This window comes from Leptodactylus fuscus, chromosome 6, assembly GCF_031893055.1.
Source record: "Leptodactylus fuscus isolate aLepFus1 chromosome 6, aLepFus1.hap2, whole genome shotgun sequence".
Lineage (NCBI taxonomy): Eukaryota > Metazoa > Chordata > Amphibia > Anura > Leptodactylidae > Leptodactylus > Leptodactylus fuscus.
Window position 1 is genome coordinate 49731382 of NC_134270.1, and position 25995 is coordinate 49757376.

The 25995-nt window shown below is 42.5% G+C and overlaps 1 protein-coding gene and 1 pseudogene across 1 annotated transcript in view; one reads left to right on the top strand and one right to left on the bottom strand.

The window, feature by feature from the left end:
- MMEL1 (membrane metalloendopeptidase like 1) overlaps positions 1–25995 on the bottom strand; it is a 142250-nt gene that overhangs the window by 115906 nt on the left and 349 nt on the right. The gene's annotated exons all lie outside the window — the stretch shown is intronic.
- LOC142211066 (small nucleolar RNA SNORA17) lies at positions 12332–12440 on the top strand (annotated as a pseudogene).

Here is a 25995-nt window from a genome sequence, read left to right on the forward strand (position 1 = left end):
TGTTCCCTCCAACAGGTTGCATTATGTATACCCCTTTACAATGAACTTCATAATCAGAATTAGCTTGATGCTACTGACTTACCAGTCCTTCCAGAGAACTGTATGATGTGAACCAGTCTATAAGACAGTGTATTTGCAGAATGAGGTGCACATCATTTACATAAAGCAGAGGTGGAGCTTGAAGATCCCAGATACCAGGGCATGAGCTAGGTCTGGGGTGGACATCTGCATGAGAAATGTACACAGTACAAATTAAATATACATTGGCTTAATATGATAGCTTGACTTAGTGTGTCATCAAAATTCGCTCCTATCCACTTTTGGCACCATTATTATTATTATTTATGTATACAAATTTGCCATTGCCCCACCTCTGATAAACAGTATGGGGTAGCTACCAGCTGCCAAAAGGATTGTACTGCAGGAGGCTAGATAGGCAGGATTACACCACTCGCTAGCAGTACGAATATAGTTAACCCTTCCTTTGCTCTCTTTTTTTTTCTTTACGGAACGCGAAGACTACTGATAATGGCAGAAAGACTATGGGACATTTTCAGTCCTTTTAGCCTATTCATTGCAGCCTATACAGACGATTCCGTTTCGATGTAAGAGCCTCAAGAATAGCTGAATTCAATGAAAATTGGATTCTCTTTAGAAGAAAAACACTTTATACAAACTTTGCGTGAAGTCCATGGCGGTGGCAGTGAAGGCCTCATTTTCTGTAGAGTGTGCATTTTCCATATTTTCCAGCCATGCAGTAATTCAGGTACCAATCGTCAGGAGACATCAATCCTTTACCTCCTATGCAACATTCATATGGTCAAGGGAAATAGGATAATTTGTCATTTAGACAGTTCTCCAACGGAGAAGATTTGTCTCCAGTCAATTTTCTGCTTTTGAGCTGAAGAATAGCTGTTTAGCACGACCTTGTGCTTTCTCAGATCTGCTGGCACTGGGCTATACTCCTGCCTCTCAAGCTGTTTATCAGAACAGAAATGCCTCCCTCCCTTTTTATGCTTTTACGGCGCTTTAACTGCTTATCTTGTTGAAACCCCAGTGATTTTCCCTAGACATCTGCAGCAATTACTGCCAATTACCAGATGTATACATTAAGTAGCGCATCGATGGGGATGGAGATTTGGTTATGGCATATAACATTTATGGATTTTACAAAAGTTATTGCAGAGATTAATAGAAAAATTAACTCATTATTGGCATGGTTTTTTGCACTGCTCTTTTTATCTTAGTTCTGTCCGTTCCACCGGATGGGTTACATTTATTTGTTATAATTTATAAAGCTCTGTACATAGGGTGTGATTACTTTAGTGGGCCCATGGGTCCATTACCAACTGTAACCAAGATTCACTTGACTTGGGTTAAGTAAATACAATTGAGATGAACCTTTTTGGGAAGTGGTTTGCTTGGTACCTTGGCTGTGTGACTTCTCTAACCATATGGGAAGAATATGCAAATCTGTCTTCCATGATGTAATTAGGAAGTCAGGTGCCTCAGTGTTGCAAACCAATAGAGGGCGCTCACTGGAATGTGCAAGCCTGTCTTCCCTGATGTAATTAGGAAGACAGAATCTCAGTGAAATAGCCCAATAAAGGCTGCTCCCTTTAACATCATGCTCGACCTTCCAAGAGGCCTTTGTTTTGCAATGATGCTGGGATTATTACCAGGTATAGTCTCTCAACCGAGGACGGCCGTTTTGATGTTATTGCATCTCGTCAGCCCGGTGTAGAGAAGACTAACCTGGTAGAGGTGAGAGGCTTAGTGCTAAAGGCTTAATAAGTCTCCACACACCTATATGGTGGTCTCTCCCCAAGGAGTGACAATACTCTAAACAATTCTCTAAACATAGTTCACCTCTGAGATAACATTTTGTATATAGAACTAGAAGACTTCGTTTCTACATATTCACATCTTGGTATGGACCTTGAAACAATATCTATTGACTATGATACAAAACAGAAAAGCTAGATTCCATGCAATGCCACAAATGTGAGATCCCTTTACCCTGAATTATGGATGGCATTCAAATAGTCACTAACTTTTCAGGAACGCTAGTCTCATTTAATAGAGCATGGGATTATAGACCAAAATGTTATTCATTTTTATTAATTCTGCCTGAAAACCTAAAGTTCCTTGCGCTAGTTGTCTCCATTCTAGGTAATTTGCTGCTCATTCCATGTAACTATGGAAGGCCCGTCCATAGATATAGTACGCTTTAAGATGACTTCACAGTAAGTGAAAGGAGGAGGGACTGTCTGTCTTCACACAGTGAATGCAGAGGGGAGGCACTTTTGTATCCTTATAGTATGTCTGCAGACAACTTTCTCTGTGCACAGCATGCACTGAGAGAATTCAACAATCTCTACAATTGTAAGGCGATTGTGAGATGAAGTATGTCCTTTGATATACTTATGACTAGCTGTTTGTGTTATTGCAGGTAGGGTGTTCCTCACAGGTAGTAAACAGCTTTCTTTTATCATGCTCAGATTTCTCTTTTCCTGTGTCAGGGATGGGTTTGGCTGCATTATGTCCTGGATTTGCAGTCCAGTGTCCCTGCATCTCCTATATTATGTTCTCTTGGGCTTTCTCATTGGTGAATTTGAGTTGAATTTCTGGGGGTAGACAGCGGCTCCATAAATGTCGGACAAGTGGCATGCCACCCACATTAGGAAGGAGAAGTGGTTCTTTGTTCTTTGGCGTGTCTTTGTATCCCGTGCAGTGCAAGTTGATAGAGAAGATGTTCTATAATATTTTGACCTGTATAAAACATACATTTGTTCATCTACTGCAGAGGTGCCCAATACGTCTATCGCGATCTACTGGTAGATCGCAAAGGACGTATGGGTCGATCGCGGGAGGCAGGGATCCCCGGTGTCTGCTTGTTCACAGTGCAGGCTGAGTCATCTTCAGACACTGGCTGGCGGGGCTGCTAGTGTCCAGAGATAACTCTCTGCCTGTGCTGTGAAGAAGCAGACAGCAGGGATCCCTGGGCAGCCACAGAACGCCGCTGTCTCCTGCATTCACTATCCGCCGGCCCCACCCACATGCTTGGCCCTGCCCACAGACATGCCCGCACCGCCCACAATCCTGTCCGGTCCCGCCCACAGACCCGCCCTGGCCCCACCCACAGGCTTGCCCCGGCCCCGCCCTAGTAGATATTTTGCCTTGGTCAGCTAATAAAGTAGCTGAGAAAGTGTGAGCACCTCTGATCTACTGGTTGATTACTTTCCTGTTTACACAGGGCAGTGATCGGGAATGAGTGGTCTTGGAGGTAGTTGAATATGCCTGGGGGATGTGATAGACTCCCTGTGTAAAAGGGACAATAATGTGAGACTCCCATTCATATATTTGGAAGGGTATTCAAGGGTCTGCATAGAGGCAAGCCATGGAGCTATTTAGGAACCTGGGGAGGGAATGGCGCCAGCCCTAATTGTTCACATCCCTTTTGCTTCTGGTTGTGAGAACTATGCATGACAACCATTCCTGGTAACTGCTTTGTAGCAAACAAAGAAGTGGGGAACTTGCCCAAAGTTTAAAAATCTGCCCTTGGGCCTGGACGGCAAAAAACCTGGTACATCATGTGGAAGCCCCTTTGATACTTGCATGTTTCTTTTAATTTTAACATATCTCCAAATGAAAATAGTCATTTCAATAGGAAGACCGCATTGTTCCAAATCAGAATGTTTACGGATAGGTCACATTGGGGAGACCACTTTGATCTTTCCATGGCACCATCTTTCTACTAGGCACTCCCCTGCATTTGGTCCTCTGCTGGTTGAACTTCAAACCAATACAATCTTCAACCCTGTTCTCCACTTCATTGGGCTACATTCGACCACGCCTGTTTAGTTGATAGGTAGAACGCTGTGTGCTGCACATGGATGTGATGAATCTCATATATGTAAGTTCAACATCATACATGGTTCTAAACAATTTTTAATTTACCAAAAGTTACAGCTGTCTCCATAGTCACATTGATGTACTTAGGCATAATCAAGAGTGGTCTCATTACTACTTACAGTAAGGGATTACTAACACGAAATAACCAAATAACCTCCAGAGTGACAATGGAACTTTCTTTTTCATAGTGAGTTACAATGCAGCGAGTTCCTTAATGGCTATATTACTACTGTACATCTGACATCTTATTGTGAGTTCAGTACAGTAGTGCACTGACCTTTCAGGAACTTCATTTTAAACCTCTATGATGCAGTGAGTTCCAGTCACAACCCATACACGGACTATATTTCAAATGGAATATGGTAGTGTGAATAAGGCCTTAGCATTGGTTCCTCAGTTTTTTTTTTTTTTTTTTTTTAGAAAACATCTTGAATACAACCCAACTATCAGTCAACTGCTGGAACCAAACCAAACCAAAATTCTCCTTGACATAAGGTCCTTGATATTGACTAATCTGAAAAATCCATTGAGAAATAAAGCTCTATATCCTTGAGTAAACACCAGTTACTGTATTCTTTTCATGCCACTTTTCCTCTCGTTGACTTACGAAATGAAAAGATTACAACTTACAATGGAACTGAACAAGTCAGATCTTGCTACTGTCAACATGGAATAAGCAGGTAGGACGAGTACACAGATAAGATTTCAGACACACAGATAGAAATGTATGGAAGACGTCAGTTATGTAAATGTTTTATAGAAATTGACTAAAGTTTACAAAGTGAGGCTATGACTATATGGCAGAAGGAAGCTTGCGTCAATCATTGACTGAACAAGTAGAGATGTCTGGTCCATTTTTAGGTATTGTGTTGAAACCTCGAATGTGGCCAAAGGTAAAGATAGAATTGAAAATGTTTAGTCTCCTGTTTGGTTTGAGCAAGATCTCCTAATACAATGTAACGCCACTGAGGCATTAAAGCTGAACCAATGATTTAAATAAAATATGGTTAAGGGGATATCGTCACTCCATAGGGATAGACCACCATATAGGTGTGTGGAGTCATATTAAGCCATGAGCGCTCCACTGCAAAGGAACATGGGAAGAATATGCAAATCTGACTTCCATCATGTAATTAGGATGCCAGTGCCTCAAGTATGCACACCAATAGAGGGCACTGACTGAGAATGTGCAAGTTTATCTTCCATGATGTAATTAGGAAGACAGAGTCTCAGTCAAGCAAGCCAGTAGAGGGCGCTCACTTTAACATCATGCCGACCTTCTCAGAGGCTTTTGTTTGCAATGATGTTGGGATTATACCAGATACAGTCTTCTCAGCAAAGGACAGCTGTTTCGATGTACTTGCATCTTGTCAGCTTGGCGCAGAGAGGACTGATCTGGCAGAGGTGAGAGGCTTAGACAGGGCTAAGAGGATATCGTCACGCCATAGGGAGAGACCACCCTATAGGTGTGTGGAGTCTTATTAAGCCATGAGCGCTCCACTGCAAAGGAACATGGGAAGAATATGCAATATTCTTCCCATGTTAAATAAAATATGTAATATATGACCATTTGGAACTTCTAAGATGGGAATTTCAAAAGTCTTCCTCTTGTATTTACCATGTGCTTTACATACATTTTTAGTTTGTCTTTTGTTAGCTATCTGACACCAAGAGTCAGTAGCATAACTACCGCCATAGCAGCAGAGGCAGCTGCCACACGGCCCGGGACATTAGGGGCCCGGTGACAACTGCTACTGCTGCGTTTTTTTTATTTTTTCTTAATAGGCCATTACCGGATGGAGTTACTCCACTAGTAACGGGCCCTATTTAGTTACCGATTCTGGCTGGGCCGGGATCGGTAAGTGACACCACGGGCCCCACAAACACTATCGTTATACTCGAGGGTCTATTCAGATCCCCGAGTATAATGATCGGAGGCCTGGGAGAGGCAAGAGACATAAAAAACACTGTTACTTACCTCTCCATGATCCGGGCAGGCTTCTGAAAAGACCCCAGAGTATAATAATTGTTTATGGGTGTCCACAGTGGGGCATAATACTGTGTGCAGGGGCCACTATGGGGTACAATACTGTGTGCAGGGGCCACTATGGGGTACAATCCTGTGTGCAGGGGCCACTATGGGGGATAATACTGTGTCCAGGGGCCACTATGGGGGATAATACTGTGTGCAGGGGCCACTATAGGGGATAATACTGTGTGCAGGGGCCACTATAGGGGATAATACTGTGTGCAGGGGCCACTATGGGGGATAATACTGTGTGGAGGGGTCACTGAGGGACATAATAGTGTGTGCAGGGGCCACTAAGAGACATAATACTGTGTGCAGAGGCCACTATGGGACATAATACTGTTTGCAGGGTCCACTATGGGGTATAATACTGTGTACAGGGGCCACTATGGGGCATAATAGAGCACACAGGAATGCGTGGGAGGGGGTTGGTCGAGGTCTTCGGTGTTTGTCGGGTGGGGGGGCCCATGGCAAAAGTTTGCCAAGGGGCCCCGCCATTCTTAATTACGCCACTGCCAAGCATGAGCTTTGCCTCTCTGCTGCCTGAGTTGAACTATGGAAAGGCATCTCCCCCTCAAAATGATGCCCAACCTAGCTATCTTTGGGTGTTTGATAGGGCCCCCTAATTAAAATTGTAGGGCACGTCCTCCATTTGCAGATCAAAAAATTCCCTTATTTGGACCCCACAAAGTATGATGCCCCCTTTTTTTTGGCCTCCACATGGTATACAAACACCTCTTTTTGGCCCTCCCACAACAGAAACAATCCCTTTTTTTAACCCTCCACATGGTACTTGACCCTCCTACATTAAGCCTGTTGCCTACAAACTGAGTAGGATAAGGGGTAAATATCAATATTTCCTTGTCTGCTCTCTGGCCCCTCCCAACTTCTTCCTGTTCCAGTCGTACATGACATCACAGCAGTGTGCCTAGAATAAGAAGGAGCGGTACAATGTGTGAATGGGATAGCCAGAATCTCTTCCACTTTGCAGGTACTGTAAAACGTGGCATTTTTCCCCACTGCGTATTTGCAACATGTGACCTGTGTTAAGGCCACAATCGTAAGTGTGTTAGTTACAGGTCCTATTTCTGTTCATTTTGCAGCCCATGCTCACAGCACCTGAGCAGAACAGCTTTGGTTTTCTCTTCATTCAATGGAAAGAAGCATTAGGTCAGATCGGATGAATGTAAAAACATGTGGGAGAAGTAAGGGCATTGGGATGGAAGAAACTTTCGAAAGGCAAATCTTGTTTTTTTTGTGTTTAGCCCATAATAGTCCTTTAAATAAACCAGCTAGTGTATCATTGTGTACGGCACAAAATACACCATTGTTTATGAACACAAAGCTCTTTTGATCTTCCTCTCATTAGATCTTTGCTTATCCTCAGAGCAGACAGTCAGGTAACCCTACTCGCTGACACCGATGACTGATACAGAATAGAGCGGGCAGACATCTCTCTTTTATGTATCCTAGCTTCTTGTGCGAGAGGCTGAGGCAGCATACATAGAGATTGTATTATTATATCGCTTGTATTATTAAGGAGCAATATGATCCGTTTAGATGAAAACAGGTTTTATAGTCATTGCCCTTTTTGCCATGAGTTTCATGTGCAGGGATACTTGTGACCCTGAGGACTGTGGAACAGGACAATCCAGTCTAATAAAAACTAATAAAATGACTATTTTCATTTTCAGATATGTTAAGATGTGGAATAGAGAAAAAGAGTGAAGAGGGCATTGACTTGAAATGCAACCAGGAGAGGAACAAATTTGGTTCTTTACTATTGAACGTTCACTCCATTGTATACACCCTTGTGATCGGTGACATATCTCATCAGACCCCACAGTATAATAAGTGGTGGCTTAGGAGAGGTGAGGAAAAATAACAAAAAAAATACATTGCCTCCCTTCTCTGGAGATCTTTACTGCATCTGGTCAACCCCAATGTCCTCTTCCAGTCTTCATCTGTCGTCATGCGCCCTGTGGTCATTGCTGTGGCCTGTGATTGGGCCTCAGTAGTCACAAAGGATGTGCACAGCACCATGATGTCATCTGCACAACTCTCTGATCAGGACAAGCATTTTATCAGCGCTTCTCCCAATCATTAAAGGGGTCGGCCACTTTCAGACCAATATTGACAAACAAATATACAATAAAAGATAAACAATTTTCCAATATACTTTCTGTATCAATTCCTCATGGTTTTCTAGGTCTCGGCTTGCTGTCATTCATTCTGTTACTTCTAAGAGATAAAAGTCTGACCATGGTCATGTGATTTACGGTCCATGGTCATGTGATTTACGGTCCATGGTCATGTGATTTACGGTCCATGGTCATGTGATGTGCACACAGGTGCACAGCTGATTACCAGGCAGCTGTCTGAATATTGTGCTGTGACTATAACGAGCGGCACCTGTGCACTCATCACATGACCATGGACCGTAAATCACATGACCATGGTCAGACTTTTATCCTCTAGAAGTAACAGAATGAATGACAGCAAGCAGAGATCTAGAAAACCGTGAGGAATTGTTACAGAAAGTATATTGGAAAATTGTATTTCTTTTTATTGTACATTTGTTTGTCATCATTGGTCTGAAAGTGGCCAACCCCTTTAAGCAACCAGTCAGTGGAGTCTAGAACTTCAGGACTATCTTATATCTTACATCTTATAGTCTGAAAAATATGATTTATTCCCTTAAATATAATCATAGTACAATTGGCGGCTCTATCAGAGGAAAGTGGGGCTGTCCTGCTGAGGTCTGATGCTTTCCATGTATGCCTCTCCCTGTGACCCACATTTTAAGGTCTTGATTCTGCAATATATTTGGGAATTCTTAGAGATTATAGGTAATATTTTTAATGTTGTGCTTCATATTGTAAAGGGCCCTAATCAACTATATCAACAGGTTGTGTAAGGCCAAGTATACCCTTTACACTGACCTACCCAAGGACAAGGCAGCAGGATTCCTGTTGTCACCATCACTTGCACAGTCACAAAGATGTTAACAGCAATTAGTTAGTTGTAGCAGAGTTTAAAGAGGACCTTTCATCAGATTGGGCACATGCAGTTTTATATACTGCTGGAAAGCTGACAGTGCGCTGAATTCAGTGCACTGTCGGCTTTCCTGATCTGTGCCCGGTGTAAAGTGCTATCGGTCCCGATACCGTAGGGCTTTACAGTCAGAAGGGCGCTTCTGACACTTAGCCAGGGACGCCCTTCTGCCCAGCAGCGCCTATCGTGCTGTGCTCTAAGACTGGGGAGCAGTACAGCGCGATAGGCGCTGCTGGGCAGAAGGGCGTCCCTGGCTAAGTGTCAGAAACGCCCTTCTGACACTAAAGCGCTACGGTACCGGGACCGATAGTGCTTTACACCGGGCATAGATCGGGAAAGCCGACAGTGCGCTGAATTCAGCGCACTGTCAGCTTTCCAGCAGTATATAAAACTGCATGTGCCCGATCTGATGAAAGGTCCTCTTTAACTTTACAGTAGATTCTCTGAACGTTCAGCAACCTCTCTCATCATGAAAGCAACACAAAGCAATTTCTTGGTGTCAGCTGTCCAGGTTTAACAAAGATACAATTCCAAGAGGTGGAAATCCAGCAGACTTAAACTTTCTTAAAAAATTCCTTCTTTATTTGAGTACAAAAAACATAAAACACATCTGATGGTACCATCAGATGTGTTTTATGTTTTTTGGATTGTTGCAGTTGTTGGTTTGGTTTATTGGTACCATCAGATGTGTTTTATGTTTTTTGGATTGTTGCAGTTGTTGGTTTGGTTTATTGGTACCATCAGATGTGTTTTATGTTTTTTGTACTCAAATAAAGAAGGAATTTTTTAAGAAAGTTTAACTCTGCTGGATTTCCACCTCTTGGAATTGTATCCGTGTTGCCACGTTCTTAGCCGGAAGAACTCCTTAGAATTATCCGTGCAGCAACTATGATGTCAAAGTGAGTGCCTTTTCTTTTTGGTTTATACTACAAGGAGTAGCAATACATACATTAGATGTTGAACTATTTTTTTTCGTATTAATTGCCATGGAGGCTATTGTTCCTTCGCTTTGCCCTCACTAGCTTATACAGGTTTAACAAAGGCTTCCCCTTGGCTCCTATATGTCCCACTTGTCAGATACATGCTAAGTTCACTATGCTTGCCTCCAGATCACAACATATCTCTGAACAGCAGGACCACTTTAAACATAGGCAAATAGTGCATCTATAGTAGTGGGTGCTCCCTCAGCAGACCTGGAACCAATGAGCCGGTCTTGCATTTGAGGTGCTGTTCTGCTGTTAGTACAGGAGGCAGGGAGCAATATGAACTCTATCTGCATCCTTAGGACACAAATAAAGTTGAATACAAGGGTGGAGCATGGAGCTATCATCTCCATATTCTTCTATTCAGACTTTGACTGATAATGTCTGGAACATTAACCAGAGCGGCAAGGTTAGCAATTAAGTTAAATGAAGTTTTATATATATATATATATATATATATATATATATATATATATATATATATATATATCTGATTGAATGGTTACTGAAGGGACAGGGGCATTATGTGGTAGCTACTTGATGGGACACTATATTGTGGGGGACGCTTAACATTAAGTTATTTGGCGGGGCCCACTAATGTGTTAAAACAGCTCTGCCAGTCAAAAACGTAAAATGGGAAGGCATTGGAAAACTACTTTACTAGGGAGACTTTCCTACGCAACATGACTACAAGGCTTTAGGCCATAATACGCAAAGGCTGTAATTAGGGTGGCCCAGAAAGAACAGCACCCATGGCACAACCGATGACTAATTATAATATAAGTGGTTTGGACAAACCACCTTTCAATATTTACATAGCCCTGTACAATAACAATATTTATGTAGCCTTGTGCAATGCAGTAGATGTATTTTTAATCCTATAATTGTGCTGGCTGTGCTGTATGTAGAAGGTGTTCAAGGAGTGCCTAATGGGGGAAGGCCAGGAGGTTGGGAGTACAAGTAGCAGTAGTCATCTTGGCAGGCCCTCTAGTGCTCGTCAAAGGAATCTTGGTCACGTTCTAGTGGAGAGCCTACCTGAGCCTAATGGTGGTTGAAGTGCCCTTAATAGTGAGTACAGTATTAATAGTCAGCAGATGATGGTGTAGAAGTAACAACTTGGTTTTCACTTGTAGAAGAACAGGTGAAACAGGAAACTTTATCCATATAATGGAGGCAGAGGTTTTTTTTAGGTAGCTTTCACTTTGGCTGGACCTGAAGTTTTATGATGGAACTCCCATGTCAGTCAGTGTATTCCTTGCAGGGACAATTTATCTCTCACAAAGTGTGCTTTGAATCCTTTCCCTAATCCACAAAGTGATTGCAATTTCCTGGTTGTGGGGTGCTGACCCATTAGGCAAAAGCGTAAAGTCATGCTTTAAATGTCCTACCATGTAAAGTCAGCTTAGTGTTGTTCTGCAGTCAGGAGATGGGAGAAATCCCTGCTCAACCTTAGAGAAGGAGTGAGCAATAAAGAGACTTTGAGGTTGTAGCTATATAATAGATAACCTCACAGTCTCTTATTGCTCACTCCTTCTCTAAAGTTGAGCAGTGATTTCTCCCATCTCTTGACTGCAGAATAACACTAAGCTGACTTTACATGGTAGGACTCTACATTTAAAGCATGACTTTACGCTTTTGCCTTAGTCTAAGTTCATATTTCTCTTCTTCCAGTTTGCTGTTCTTATCCAACATAGGATAAGAGCATTGACCTTAAACTGTGCTGGAATGACATATGTAAATGGAGCCCCCTCCTTCAGCGTTCACTCCAATGTAAAAAACATTTATGTCAGATGAGAGCAGCCGACTGTAAGAACAGAAATGTGAGATCAGACTAGCTGGGGAGTGTTAACTCACTTCTTCCTTCTAGGGATTCCTCACTACTTCCTCCTCCTAACTGAGGAAGGAGAAAACTCATTGTCACATCCCGCTACCTCACATGTCCTTAGTCTTATGATGGACCGTTGTCTCTGGCCAGCCTAGTGGTAAATTCTTTTAAAGACATAGCTGCCTATTACTGGTATGACAGTGCAACATTACATAAAGTGACAACATACAGTATTACATACAGTGGAAAGAGTGATGTAGCCAGGGCCGCCGATAGGCCAGTACTACTGCTACTGGCGTCAGGGGCCCGGCCAAATTTAAAAATGGGGGGGGCCCGGGCCCCCTGGCGCCGGCAGCAGTCATTGTATGTCCTGCTTGACGCAGATCTGAGTTGAACACATACGCGGCTGAAGCGAGGAGCTGACACAGGTCAGCTCCTCGCTTCGCCGCTGCGGCCTCTCTCGCTGACACATATGCGGCTGAAGCGAGGAGCTGACCTGTGTCAGCTCCTCGCTTCACAACTGCGGCCTCTCTCGCTGACACATATGCGGCTGGCCGCATATGTGTCAGCGAGAGAGGCGGCAGCGGCGAAGCGAGGAGCTGACACAGGTCAGCTCCTCGCTTCAGCCGCATCTGTGTCAGCGGCAGCGGCGAAGCGAGGAGCTGACCTGTGTCAGCTTCTCACTTCGACGCTGCCGCCGGCTACCCGGCAGTGTAGACGCGATGTGATGACGTCACATCGCGTCTACAACTGTGCGCCAGTAAGAGAAAGAGGCGCGCAGAGAGCAGCGGGGGAACGAGGAAAAGGTAAGTGTAATGTGGATTATGTGGAACGTGAAACTGGGGGCAGATGAAGGAGAGGACGGCATGACACTGGGGGCAGAGATGGAGGGACATGAATCTGAGGGCAGAGATGGAGGGGACATTAATCTGGGGGCAGAGATGGAGGGGACATTAATCTGGGGGCAGAGATGGAGGGGACATGAATCTGGGGGCAGAGATGGGGGGCATGAATTTGGGGGCAGAGATGTGGAGACATGAATCTGGGGGCAGAGATGGAGGGACATGAATCTGGGGGCAGAGATGGAGGGGACATGAATCTGGGGGCAGAGATGGAGGGGACATGAATCTGGGGGCAGAGATGGAGGGACATGAATCTGGGTGCAGAGATGGAGAGGACATGAATCTGGGGGCAGAGATGGAGGGGACATGAATCTGGGGGCAGAGATGTGGGGACATGAATCTGTGGGCAGAAATGGAGGGGACATGGATCTGGGGGCAGAGATGGAGGGGACATGAATCTGGGGGCAGAAATGGAGGGGACATGAATCTGGGGGCAGATGAAGGGTGTATATGAAGCTGGGGGAGAGACGGAGGAGGGACATATAATTTACGGGTGACTGTAGGAGGATTATACAGTGTGCGGGCACATGAAAAATTAATGAATGGGCGGAGTCAACATAACAGTGGGTGGGGCAAAATTTCCAGCGGCACGCCGCACATTTTATCCCTCTTTTGGTTCTTCAGCAGTTGGGAGGTATGGGTACAGGGGGCAATGGAAAGATGTTAGAGGGTGGACGGGGGGGGGGGATTGTTGGGACATCGGGTGTGCGGCACTGCGGAGAGGGAACTGGGGCAATAATATATAATATATAAGTTTTTAGCTGGAGAATAATAATGATGTAGGCTGATATGTTACTAGCATAGCAGCCTGTTTGGGGGTGGGACTTTCACTGTAAAGGAGTATTCACGTTGCGTTTTTGGCCTCCCTTGCCGGGATACGTTGGTAACCAGTCACAATCAGCTCCCCACTTATCCCTGCACGGAGAACTGCAGGCCCCCCTTTTTTTTAATGGCCAGTTCTTCTTGCAGGGATAAGTTGACAGCTGATTTTGACTGGTTACCAACGTATCCCGGCAAGGGAGGCCAAAAACGCAATGTGAATAAGCCCTGAGGATTTATTAGGAGGCTCTTATAGATGGTGTTGGCTCTCTATAGGCGCGGTCACACGTAGCAGATTTTACCTGCAAATAGAATCTGATTAAGCCTTGTAATGCTGCTAAATAAAGGGAAATGTAATACAGAATTGGTGTGTCGCAAAATAAGGTCGTTTTAAAATGGCGGCGGGGGGGGGGGGGGGGCAGACACTTAGGCTGTATGGGGCCCCAAAATTCCTGATGGCGGCCATGGATGTAGCTATAGGAGTTGCTATAGGCCTCTCTACATACTAAAAGGACACCAGTGTTATAGATAGCACGTGGCAATTGGGGGCCCCATTACAGATTTTGGCATGTGGCATATACAGTTATATAGCCATTTTTACCAATGTATGCACAGGGATGTTACAGGTCCTGGAAAGGTTCTTTAACTTGCAGCACTGCAGCGGAGAGGAGATGTGTCAGGTATATGTTTGCTATATGTCTCTGTATGTGTCTGTCTGTGAGTGTGTCTGTGCGTATGACTGTGCGTGTATCTATCTGTCTATGTGTCTCTGTGTGACATGCTTGTTTTATTTTTAATTTTCTTGTCTGTCTGTGTGTGTATTTACGTCTGTGGATGCGTGTGTGTGTATTATCTGTGTATATATCTGTGAGTGTTTCTGTGTCTGCGAGTGTGTGTCTATTTGTGTGTATGTATGTATCTTTTTGTAGGTGTCTGCGTATGTGTGTGTCTGTGTGTGAGTGTGTGTTTGTCTGTCTATGACCACTTAAAAGGGTTGTATCATTAATGGGACTTTTCCCCCTTACCCACTGCATAGGGAATAAGTGTTAGATTGCTGGACGTCTTTCAGTCCATGCTGTTGCCTGTTCTTTGAGAATTGGATTCTAGTTCCTGTTGATCTACTGACTTCTATAGGGCTGCTGGGACACAATTTCTGGTAGCACCGGAAGCCCCAGAGCAGACAGTGGTGGTCACACACTGTCACTCCATTCAATCCTTAATGGCACTTTAACAGCACAGTACCACTAGTCTTATCCTAAAGGGTGCAGCTGCTTTTCACCAGTTTGCTAACCTAGTTGTTGAAATTATAACCAGATCTCTAAACTGGGTAGAAGAGGAACCCTGACACTGGTTTTGTTGCTTGCAGAGCAGAATCCATAGGTGTTATGATAGTATCTCTGGAGCACAAACAAGATATTGCAGGAACTGGCTGACAACAGAATGCAGTAGGAGAAACTATTTAAATCTCTCAGAGTGCTGAGAGATAGATCCAAATGTCTTCACCAATACCAGCTGCGAAGCCAGATGGACTTAGGCTGAATTTGGTGCCCAAGTTATCACCACAGAAACAAGAATAAAAAATAAATGCTCCACAAACTAAAATCAAACCAGAACCCATGGTGAACTCAAAAGTTAGATCAAAACCAGGGGGATGAATTAGAAGAGTTAACATGTTCATGCCAAAAGTCGGTTTTAGAGGTAACATCACAGCATCAATGATTAGGGTATGAGAGCCTCACTAAAGTACAACCAAATAGCAGGCACCTGGATGAGCAGGAACAGGGTTTAAATATCCCTCCGCAACTGCTAATTGAATCAGCATAGGATAGGCCTGAAAACTGCAGAAGTTTCACAGCTTGGCATGATAACCTCAAAGCAACAGCAGCTAAATGGAGGTACCTGACAATAGGCTTCCCGTCCCACCACTTTCTGACTTGTAGGCCGTAGGCCACATGAGACCTGCAGCCTACAGGCTGGGGAAGGGGAGAGGGGGATAGAGAGGTTTATATTAGTACTTTACTTTTCTCTATGCTTCCAGGCCCCTTCCAATCCTTCCTACTTAGGATTCTGCCACAGAGATCGAAATGGAAAGCTGAAAAAAATAAGCGTTCTGATTGATTTTCCATGAATTCCATGACTAATCTAGCCACAGGGTCCACAGCACAAGACATCCCAATCATTGGGCTCATTCATACGAGCCTAATCAGCAAGGGAAAGCTGTGGTGGATAGCTTTGCTTTGACTTTACACCGCAAGGAGCCAGAGGGTCAGCAAATTAAGAGGAATCTGAGGTGCATGAGTCAAGCCTTAAAGGGGTTATTCATCCTTCAAATATTGATGGCCTAATCTGCCCACTTATCATACAATGTGTACTGGTGGGTTTAGGCACTTTAGCATTGTACGGCAAGTGAACAAAATAGTTTTTGGTATATTAATATTACTGGAAGCCATACTGTCTTGGAACAGCTGATCATGGCTGTCGACCCCAGCAGAAGTAATATTGATAGCCTATCCTAAGTGTAGGCATCAATATTAGAAAGATGTTTAACTCATATTATAAACAGAAAATGTTTGTTTTGGTACCGTGTTAGCCAGTGGTTATAAAATATAAAAAACATAAAAAACAACCCTGTAACCCTATAAACAGAGTCATAATTTATATTAGGGGGGCAGGAGACACTGTACGGGGCCCCAAATGTGGCATGACTTTCTGCAAAATGAGATGTAGGCTGAAATTATGTAATGGCATGCTGTACACATAGCCACACCTCTTTCCCCCATCTCTCCCCCAAAAAAATTTGCTCCTACCCCGTCTCTGTTGCTAAATATTTGAATGCCACGCTTGCTTATCCTGCACATATTACAGAGGCACAACACCCCCATAATCCTACACATATGTGTACAACAAAGTACTAATATTTTTATCCTGCACATATGGGTACAACACAGTACTACTCTTCTAATCCTACACATATAGGCACAACATAATACTATTATTCTTATCCTGCACATATGGGCATAACATAGAACTACTATTTTTATCCTGCACATATAGGCACAGTGCAGTACTACTAATCATATTATGCTGATATCGGTATAGCACAGTACTACATTCACGTTCCAAAGAAATGCAAGCCGTCCTGCAGGCTCAGGGTACATTAGTGTCAGCGTGAACAGCGCCGAACCTCCCATGAGGCGACCTGAAGCGAGCGCTTCAGGCGGCGCTATGTCAGGGCCTCAGGGAGGGCGGCATTTTTGCTTCCCTAAGCCAGTCCAGGACAAGCTGTCCTGGACTGGCTTAGCACCGAGCGGGGGTTTGGGGAGGCCACTGGAGCAGCGCTGCTCCAGCAGCCTCCCCTCACGCTCAGGCAGAGAGCAGGCAGTCTCCGGGCCTGTTCTCTGCCGGCGAACGGTGCTAAGCCCCGCCCCCTCCGATCGGCCATGCCCCCTCCGCTCGGCCACGCCCCCTCCTCCGGGGGGGGGGGGAGCTTTCTGTAGTTCGCCTCGGGCGGCGAAAGGGGAAGGTTCACCCCTGAGCGTGATCTATCCATCGTCATTTGAATGAAATGAGACTCTATGGCAGGAGACCCAGGAGGACCCCACTGATGACAAAGAGACATAAAAAAAACTAGACTGAAGTTTGCCAAAATGTATGTAATGCCTGGTTCACACTAGCTTATGTGTTCCGTCCGGAAGGAGTCCGCATGAGGACAGAATACAAGCACAACTGCAAGCGCTGTGCAGTTAAAGCGCACGGACCCCATAGACTATAACAGGGTCCATGTGCTTGCTGCGCACTGCCCGCAGTGCACGGCAAACACACAGACACAGGCACACAGGCAAGCACACAGATCCCACCAACCTTGAGTTAGCCAAAAATTCTCATGGGAAAACATCTTGTGGACAGATTCGACCAAGGTAGAGCTTTTTGATAAAGCACATCATTCTACTGTTTACAGAATGAGGCCTACAAATAAAAGAACACAGAACCAATAGTCAAATATGGTGGAGGGTCAAAGATGTTTTGGACTTGTCTTGATGCCTCTGGCGCTGAGTGCCTTTACTGTGTGCAAGTCATCATGAAATCTGAAAGATTTTGGGTTGCAATTAAAGATGAGTGAGTAGTGAAATAATCGATATTCGTTTCGAGGAGCCCCTCAATATTCGACTATTTGACCGAATATCGAATCCCATTATAGTCTATGGGGAAAAAATGCTCGTTTCAGGGGAAACCACTATTTGACTAATGAGAGTCACCAAGTCCGCAATGACACCCAAAGTAATGATGCGAACACCTCTGGAATGCAACTGGGACAGCAGGGGAATCATGCCTGGGGGCACCTAACACGCCCAAGTCCCAGGATTACCCTACTATCACAGCCTATCAACTAGACACTCCAAACTCAATATGGAAACTATACATTAGTATGGACAGAAACACAAATTTTAAGCTAAAGAAACATTAGCATGCACCCTTTAAATCATGTTGCCCATGACAACCAGAGATGGCATAGGCAATGGTAAATCCAACAGCCCCCACCCTTAACGGTCATGGTTTATGTGTGTGTGTGCGATGTGGTGAGACCTCTAAAAATTACTTTTCTGTCCCTTCATGTGAGCCCTTCCAAATTAAGTTAGAGTCCCTTGAGTTGAGCCTTGTACCAGCAATGTTTTTGGCCCTTTCGGTGAGTTGAGCCTTTAACCAGCAGTGTTTTTGGTCCTTTGGGTGAGTTAAGCTTTGTACTAACAATGTTTTTGGCCCTTGGGGTGAGTTGAGCCTTGTACCAGCAGTGTTTTTTGCCCTATGGGTGAATTGAGACTTTAACCAGCAGAGTTTTAGTTTTTGGCCCTTGGGGTGAGCTCTAAAAAATAATTTTTCAGGCTCTTGGGGTGAGCCCTAAAACATTAATTTTCAGGCCCTTGGGGTTAGCCCTAAAACATTATTTTCAAGCCCTTGGGGTGAGCCCTAAAAAATTATTTGTAAGGCCCTTGGGGTGAATCTTAATGGGGTTATTTAAATTATTTTTTAACGGTGATGGTGGTGGAGTTGGAGGAGGATGAGGAACTTGTGAGTTGGTACAGAAACATGGAACTGTGTCTCGTCATTAGCACTGTTGATGGGACATTCTGGTTGCGGGTCCACGGCCACTACATCGCCAGGAGAGGAAGACTGTTGTGTTACTACACACCTGGAGGTAGTGGCTGACTGGCTGTTGCAAATGCCACTGGAAGCAATATCTACTATCCACTGTAACATCGGTTCCTGGTGCTCGGGCCTCGTCACCTGCACCATGCTTGACGTTGTTGCACTGCTGGCTGCCCCTCTCCAGTAGCAAATTGGATCCTCAGTAGCTCGACTGCGGCCTGGATCCCCAACTGGATTTCCACGTCCCCGTCCCCATCCTCGTCCCCGTCCCTTTGTGCTAATGACGAGGGGCATTGCTGGCTGCCTCTCTCCAGTAGCCATTGGATACGCAGTAGCTCGACTGTGACCTGGATCCCCAGCTTTATTTCCACCTCCCCGTCCCTTTGCGATACCCTGACACATTTTCAGATGTGTACTGGTGAAGACAGTATGAAGCTTTCTTCTCACCCCTATGGGACAGGTATATAGTGTATACCACTTGTAATAAATTTGAGCCCTAAAAAGGGCTTTTGTGAAGTTTTGGCAGGTTGAGTGTATATACGGTTCAGTATATACACTCTTCCTGCAGTGTAGCTTTGAAAAGAGCTTTTTGTTTTCAGCTTTCTTGCCTAGCAGAAGTTAATCGCTATCTGACCCTCACTACGATGTCTCTCCATCTCTCACCAAACTGCATCTGACACGAATACGGCTGACACTATTTTTATAAATCCGAGGTCACCTGATATAGCCAGCCAATGCCTTTTTCCTATTTTTTTTCGATGCCTACGTTTTCCTGCTTCCTGTCCCACCTTCCCTGCAGTTATTGGTGCAAAAAAAGCGCCAGGGAAGGTGGAAGGGGATACAAATTTTTACTGCATTTACAGCTTGGTATTCGATCGAAATAGAATATGTTGAATACCGTAATATTTGATCGAATGTAGGACCCAGTGTCAGAAAACTGGGTTGACATCCTAGGTCTTGTGTCTTCCAGCAGACAATGACCCAAAACATATTTTGAGAAGTATCTAGAAAAGAATAAAAACTAAGCATTGGAGAGTTCAGAAGTTTGGACCTAAATCCCATTGAACACCTGTGGAAAGATCTTACAATTGCTGTTGGGAGAAGGTACCTTCAAATACGAGAGATCTCGAACAGTTTGCAAAAGAAGAGTGGTCCAAAATTCCAGTTAGAGGTGTAAGAAGCTGGTAGATGGTTATAGGACGCGATTGATTTCAGTTATTTTAACCAAAGGGTGCGCAACCAAATATTAAGTTGAGGTTGCCAGTAATTTTGTTCAGCCCATTTTTGGAGTTTTGCATGAAATTATGGAATTTTTAGCTTTTTTTTCTCTGTTGTTTTTTTTCCCAATACACACAAAGGAAAAAAACATGTTTATAACAAAACATGTGTAATTCTATTAATTTTCTTGGAGAAATACTTAAATATTTCAGGGTTGCAAACATTTACAACCATGACTGTATTTAGTATTGTGCAGAGGTTTGAAACGTGTTTTAAAAAAACTGCTGCAACGTAAGAATACTTTCAAAAATAGAAGTGTTAATAGATTATTTTTGATCAATTAACAAAATGAATTGAGGGTTAAAAATATGCAAATCTATTCTCCAGGATGTAATTAGGAGAACAGTGCACTCTGTACGCCACCCTCTAGAGGGCAGCATCCTTAACATCATGCATGACTCAGTTACAAAGTCTATTTTAATCATGATGTGGATTTAATTGCCAAATTAGTGTTTCTATTCCAAAAGGAACAGAATAGAAATACTAATTTGGCAATTTTTACCCAGAATCCCTAGCGGAGCAGGAATGACTTGTAAGTCTCCGTACTGCCTATGTAGGCACACACTCTCCTTGATGTGTACGATTATCCCCAAAATGAATTGAATGAACAAAAGAGAAATCTAAATCACATAAGTATTTGGTGTGACCATCCTTTGGAGGAAGAGTCCTGGAGGTGATGATATGACCCCCACAGAGGCCTGATCTCAATATCATCCAGTCTGTCTGGGATTACATGAAGAGATAGATTGGAGCAAGCCTACAGCCACAGAAGATCTGTGGTGTGGTTAGTTCTCCTAGGTGTTTCGGACAACATCCCTGCCGAGTTCCTTCCAAAACTATGTGCATGTGTACCTAGAAGAATTGATGGGATTTCTTATTAGTGTATATTAATCCCTTTATCACTGGGGCATTTTGGAAGAAATAAAAGTTAAAAACGCCTTTGTCCTGTTTTATCAGGTACATTTCTTTTTTTTTTTTTTTTTTTTTAAATGTAGATTGTGAGCCCCACATAGAGCTCACAATGTACATTTTTCCCTATCAGTATGTCTTTTTTTGGAATATGGGATGGAAATCCATGCAAACATGGGGAGAACATACAAACTCCTTGCAGATGGTTTTTTGCCATTGGTGGGATTTGAACACCAGGACTCCAGCGCTGCAAGGCTGCAGTGCTAACCACTGAGCCACCGTGTGGCCCCCTTATCAGATACATTTCTGTGACTGTCAATGAACAGATGCACTAGTGAATTTCTGAAGAAACATTGCAAGACACTAAAATACCCTCCAACCCAACCCCGTGGTAAAAACCATCAGGCCATTATGAATCAGATACATATTCCAATGACATACACATATTAAGTAATATAGTCCTATGAAAAAGTTTGGGCACCCCTATTAATCTTAATCATTTTTAGTTCTAAATATTTTGGTGTTTGCAGCAGCCATTTCAGTTTGATATATCTAATAACTGATGGACACAGTAATATTTCAGGATTGAAATGAGGTTTATTGTACTAACAGAAAATGTGCAATATGCATTAAACCAAAATTTGACCGGTGCAAAAGTATGGGCACCTCAACAGAAAAGTGACATTAATATTTAGTAGATTCTCCTTTTGCAAAGATAACAGCCTCTAGTCGCTTCCTGTAGCTTTTAATCAGTTCCTGGATCCTGGATAAAGGTATTTTGGACAAACAATTCAAGTTCAGTTAAGTTAGATGGTCGCCGAGCATGGACAGCCCGCTTCAAATCATCCCACAGATGTTCAATGATATTCAGGTCTGGGGACTTGGGATGGCCATTCCAGAACATTGTATTTGTTCCTCTGCATGAATGCCTGAGGATTTGGAGCGGTGTTTTGGATCATTGTCTTGCTGAAATATCCATCCCCGGCGTAACGTCAACTTCGTCACTGATTCTTGAACATTATTCTCAAGAATCTGCTGATACTGAGTGGAATCCGTGCGACTCTCAACTTTAACAAGATTCCCGATGCCGGCATTGGCCACACAGCCCCAAAGCATGATGGAACCTCCACCAAATTTTACAGTGGGTAGCATGTGTTTTTCTTGGAATGCTGTTTCTTTTTGGACGCCATGCATAACGCCTTTTTTTTATAACCAAACAACTCAATCTTTGTTTCCAAAATGAAGCTGCCTTGTCCAAATGTGCTTTTTCATACCTCAGGCAACTCTATTTGTGGCGTACGTGCAGAAACGGCTTCTTTCTCATCACTCTCCCATACAGCTTCTATTTGTGCAAAGTGCGCTGTATAGTTGACCGATGCACAGTGACACCATCTGCAGCAAGATGATGCTGCAGCTCTTTGGAGGTGGTCTGTGGATTGTCCTTGACTGTTCTCGCCATTCTTCTTCTCTGCCTTTCTGATATTTTTCTTGGCCTGCCACTTCTGGGCTTAACAAGAACTGTCCCTGTGGTCTTCCATTTCCTTACTATGTTCCTCACAGTGGAAACTGACAGGTTAAATCTCTGAGACAACGTTTTGTATCCTTCCCCTGAACAACTATGTTGAACAATCTTTGTTTTCAGATCATTTGAGAGCGGGCTGTCCATGTTCGGCGACCATCAAACTTAACTGAACTTGAATTGTTTTGTAGAAAGAAATGGTCCAAAATACCTTCATCCAGGATCCAGGAACTGATTAAAAGCTACAGGAAGCGACTAGAGGCTGTTATCTCTGCAAAAGGAGGATGTACTAAATATTAATGTCACTTTTCTGTTGAGGTGCCCATATTTTTGCACCGGTCAAATTTTGGTTTAATGCATATTGCGCATTTTCTGTTAGTACAATAAACCTCATTTCAATCCTGAAATATTACTGTGTCCATCAGTTATTAGATATATCAAACTGAAATGACTGTTATAAACACCAAAATATTTAGAACTAAAAATGATTAAGATTAATAGGGGTGCCCAAACTTTTTCATAGGACTGTATATTCAATATTCTGTACCATAGGTAAAATGACAGTTCTGTACACATTGCTATCTCTGTATGTTAACACAATGGGGTAGTGTTACTTACGAGCCTATGTAAAGCCTTAGGACATAGTATTAAAACAGCTAAGCAACAAACTCAGCTCTGCTACAATCTGTTTATAACTATTGTAAATGAACTTCAATGACTTGAAGCCTCATTGAGACGATGCGCTGAAATGTTTATCAAGTGTTGTCATCTCATACTCTCAGGGTTATGTCTGTTTATAGTATTTAGTATTTCTTATTATTCAAGACATTAACTTATGTGGAAAGAATGTCCAGGTCATTAAACTCTAAGTTATGATATTATTCTCCACCATCTTTCTAGAAAATCTCCTATCGAGCAAACAGCATCCAGACCTGTCACTAAGACACTGTATCAAACAGGAGTAAGTGGATATTAGTGAATTTATGGGTTACATCAAACCCAAAAGAACCAGGTAGTGCTCATACTATTGTACAGTATATACCACTGTTCACCAGGGAATGGAGTATAGCACTGTCCCTCAGGGACCATATACCACTTAGATAATAGGCTGTATGTAGTATTAACACCAGGGATCAGACAAATGATTCACCATTGAAACCCAGGAATAGTATATATATACCACTGACCCTCAAGGATCAGGGCCACCAGGAACTAGAGCCAGCATGTACCACGGATTTCCAGGGACCAGATTGCAATATCACCAGGAGTGGACGTATAACATATTATTGTCAACCAGGAACCTTATAGAATATACCACTGACTACACTGTATAAACCACTGACTACCAAAGATTGACTCATTAACCAGATCATCCCGAATAGGCCACAATATCCTTAATAACTGACCAGCAGGGATTGGCACTTTAATTAACCATACATCATCTGAGCTAGGACACTATGTACACGACTAATAGGCCACCATAGGCGTAACAAGTCATTGACCCAAAATTCATCTAAAATGAGGCACCACATAGACTAGGACATTGCTCTGTTATACCACTGGCCACCAGGGTACTTTATATATTCATATGACTTCTTTATGTCCCATATTCTATACAATCCTACAATTTATGACACATTTTACTTATCTGCAATATGTGATATTATATTTCATTTCTTGCCACTCCGATGGTTGCCCCATAGGATATAATAGTCTTGTGAATTACACAATCACCCTTTTCACATGCATCCTATTTCATGGCAGATTGATGGCAGAAAACCCTAATCTAATAATAGCCTTGCCTACTTATGTTACATTAAAATGTATTAGGAATTTCTGAAGAAGAAATAGATTATGTTTCCTCATTTCCATTTAATTCCAGCCACTACTTTTCCACTTAATTATTCCTATTTTATATCGGCTTATGGAAAGTTCTGCACATTTCTATTCACGTGAAGGATTAAGTATAGCTGTAGATGTATTAGTGAAACTGAAGGAACCATATAGCAACTAGTATGGGATAGGAGAGTAAAGGAGTTCTAGCTCTTGTTGGCTCCATCCACCTTCCCCATCATAACCTTACGCATCTTCACTTTCCGTAGGAAATACAATGTTGGCAATTAATTGAGACCCCCATCAGTAGATCATAAGAAGGATGGGAAAGGAGTGAGGTTAGGGTTAGTGGGTTATGGTCTGTGTCAGTGTTGTAAAAAGTCACTGGTGCACCTTCTTGGTAGGTATAAATCTCAATCGTGCAACCTTAGATAAAAATTTAATTTTCACCCAATTTTCCAAGTTGCAAAACATACACATATAAACTGTGCCCAAATATATCATATCAACATCGGCCCATGTGGCCCCTATTGTTCCCTATTCCCTCAAATCGTGAGTAAAATAAATATTGAGGAAGACATTTACAGGATAGCACTGAATAGAAAGAAAAAAGATACCAATAATAGTACGAATAAAAATATAAAAGATAGAGTAGAAGTGCTACATACAGTAATATAATAGTGGAGAAAGTAATATTAAATATAGAGTAGAAATCCTACACAATATAATACCAAAGAAAGTAGTATTGAATATAGAGTAGAAATGCTACATAATATAATACCGAAGAAAGTAATGTGGAATATAGAGTAGAAATGCTACATAATATAATAGTGGAGAAAGTAGTATTGGATATAGAGTAGAAATGCTACACAATATAGTAGTGGAGAAAGTAATATTGAATATAGAGTAGAAATGCTACACAATATAATAATGGAGAAAGTAATATTGAGTATAGAGTAGAAATACCATACAATGTAATACCAGAAGAAAGTAATATTGAATATAGAGTAGAAATGCTACACAATATAATAATGGAAAAAGCAATATTGAATATAGCGTAGAAATGCTACATAATATAATAGTGGAGAAAGTTATATTGAAAAACTCAAAACCAGTTCAAAAATGCACAAACTATTTACAAAGTTGCTCAACTTTTTAAGTAAATTTTTGCTAAAAGAAGAAACCAGGTTAAAAGGTTAGATGGTCCTGAAAACTTGTTCAGGTATTTTTTTGCCTCTTGACTCATGTACCTTATTAGGGTATTCAATTTTTGCTGTACTTGGGAAAAAAAATAGCCAATAGAATAGAAATAAATTTGCAAAAAATGCAAAAATATCATACTCGAAGAGAATATTTCTCTACCTATACACAGAAATAATACTTGTCCCGCTAATAAATACTTGCGGAATTTCTGATCATTATTATTAGAAATCTTTTAAAAACAAAACTTTACTTTTTTTTTTTTTAGTATGCCGTTCTCTTCTGCCTACTGTATAAAAAAAACGTGGATTAAAGTTTAATCAAATGGTTGAATTCATCAATATTTCATAAGCATTCGTGAATCCATTGTAACATCTGCACAATGATTATTTTACTGCTTCAAAGCTTCATAGTGACCCAGCTGCAAAGTTTAATATCATGAAAACTTAAAAAGGGCCAGATAAGATAAAATAATCCTTTAATAGTCCCTACATGGGGAAATTCAGTATAGACTGTAACTAAACAATTCCTTTAGATGAGAGTATTTTTTAATATAAAAAAATTTAAAAACACATTTTATTTTA